Source organism: Crocodylus porosus, unplaced genomic scaffold (assembly GCF_001723895.1).
Source record: "Crocodylus porosus isolate Cpor-Errol unplaced genomic scaffold, CroPor_comp1, whole genome shotgun sequence".
Taxonomy (NCBI): Eukaryota; Metazoa; Chordata; order Crocodylia; family Crocodylidae; genus Crocodylus; species Crocodylus porosus.
Genome location: NW_017728910.1, coordinates 14,110,744 through 14,113,106, shown reverse-complemented (window position 1 = coordinate 14,113,106; position 2,363 = coordinate 14,110,744). Strand labels below are relative to the sequence as shown.

The 2,363-nt window shown below is 50.6% G+C and overlaps 1 long non-coding RNA gene across 1 annotated transcript in view; it reads right to left on the bottom strand.

Annotated features, from left to right (window-relative positions):
* Window positions 1–1,382: 1,382 nt before the first annotated feature.
* The window catches only part of LOC109308435, a 4,291-nt gene continuing 3,310 nt past the window's right edge, over window positions 1,383–2,363 (bottom strand). The window contains exon 2 of the long non-coding RNA XR_002100614.1: window positions 1,383–1,919. This is a non-coding gene — a long non-coding RNA (uncharacterized LOC109308435). The remainder of the gene's footprint in view (window positions 1,920–2,363) is intronic.

Genomic DNA, 2,363 nt, shown 5'->3' with positions numbered 1-2,363 from the left:
GAGGAGGGCCACATGCATTAGAGGCTTGGAGACCAAGACACATGAGGAGAGACTGAGGGACTTGGGATTGTTCAGCCTGGAGAAGACAAGACTCAGGGGGACTTGGTGGCAGCCTATAAGTATACAGGGGTGTACATCAGAGTTTGGGGGAGCATCTATTCGCCAAGGCCCGCCAGGGGAGGACAAGATATAATGGGCACAAGCTGACTGTAATAATGGGCAAAAACTTCCTTACAAGCTGAGCGCTGAGGGTTTGGAACAGGATCCCCGCAGAGGTGGTGCAGTCATCCACCCTGGCAATCTTCAAAAACTGGCTGGGCGCCCATCTTGCTGAGATCATCTGATGCCAGCAGTCTTTCCTGCCCATGTGCAGCGGGGCTGGACCCGATGATCTGTAAGGTCCCTTCCAGCCCCTAACATCTATGAAACTATGGGGGGGAATAGATGGACTACTTTCCCACAGCCTTGTACAGCTGAGATGCATGGAGGGTAAACCAGGCAGCTCCTGGTACAGGCTGGTCACAGATTGCATTTGGAGTTTGGTAGGGGAGGGGCTCAGGGTGAGACAACAATGTAAAAGTTGTTGGTATTACTGACTTGGTGCTTAATTATGGGCCAAACTCGGCAAAGTCACCTGGATGCATTCACCACTGATTTCAGAAAGGAGAGCAGAGTTGGCTCCACAGTGTGCTTCTCCCTCTGACTCTCGCTGTCTCACATTCATACTGTCACCAGCAATCTTTTTGCTCTCTTTTATGCTATAAATACAGGTATATCTACAGCAGAAGTGTAATTACAAGCCTCTGCATTACAGCATTGTTTGACTTACCGTGAGATAAATGTGTTCCTCCTGTATTTGTTGAAATGACACAGAAATTATTAATGATCAATTAGGTTCATTTCACATGCTTTGGCAATGGGGACAGCTTGAAAACCTTAATAGACTTTGCTTCAGATCCTTTCAGCTGAGGCAGTGGTGGCGCTCAGCCTCCAATCCACAGGCTGAATCTGGCCCACAGGGCTGCATCATCCAGCTTGTGGGTCTTCCCACACAGGTCCAGAAATGTGGCGGGGGGAAGCAGTAGCGGCATGAATCGCAGAGCCACAGTGATTAACACCGTCACTGCTCCCTTGCCTCCAAATTTCTGGACCGGGGGGGCTGTGGGCCAGATGGCACAGCCCTGCATGTCCATGCACGGAGTCACTCCGGGGCTGGATCAGGTGTGCTGAGGCGGGCCTGCGAACCAGCTCACACCTGCAGACTGACCCCACGTGTTAACGCACTGCTAGATCTGCCCTGTAGATTGGCCCCATGCCACTTATCCAGCCCCCTGGGCTGAAATCTTGAGTGCCACTGATCTAAAGGTCTTCACAGAGTTTTCCCCATGAAGCCAGATAACACAGCCCACTCTAGCGAGTCTTTCCTTCAGAGATTTCAACAAGATTCCCTTCAGGCCTTGTAAGAGCCGTTTCCACTCACTTTTCCTATGCCAAAACTAACATCAAGATTAGGTCAGTCCATGAAACCATCCATGGGCAATTGATTCGTGCTGCCAGTAAATATCCACCCCTTATACTATGTCTTATTTGGGGAAAGTTGATCAACTTCAACAAGTGGCTTGTGGAACCCAATTCTACATTATAATGAATCCTCCGAATGAGAGATTTTTTCCATACAGGCATAGGAGGTGGAGAGACGCATGCAGAGGGGTTATCAAAAGAGAGTCAAGTCCCAGTTCAGCAAATCATTTGTGTGTGTGCTTAAGTCCTCCTCATGCAGCTGAGCGTTTCAGCATGTGCTTAAGTCCCACGCGCTGAGCAGGCAAGCATGGATGAACGGCAGCTTGAGTGAGTTCTGTTCCCTCAGCGTACAACTTTCGCCGTTTTTGAGACTCCCTTGATCCCCATTTAGGTTTTGTCTGCACATATACCTGTTGAACTAGTGTTTTTTCATAGTTTCTAGGGTCGGAAGGGACCTGAGCAGATCATCGAGTCCGACCCCCTGCCAGGGCAGGAACAAGTACTGGGGTCAAACGACCCCAGCAAGATATACATCTAGCCTCCTCTTAAACACCCCCAGGGTAGCAGCCTGCACCACTTCTCTTGGAAGTTGGTTCCAGATCATAGCCGCCCTGACCGTGAAGTCGCACCTCCTGATATCTAGCCTAAATCTCCCCTCTGCCAGCTTTGACTGTTATTTCTTGTCACTCCTGGTAGTGCTCGGGGTAACAGGGACTCCCCCAATGCCTGCTGGTCCCCTCGGACTAGTTTGTAACAGGCCACTAGATCCCCCTCAGCCTTCTCTTGTGGAGGCTGAACAGGTTCAGGTCCCGCAGCCTCTCCTCATAGGGTCTGCCCTGCTG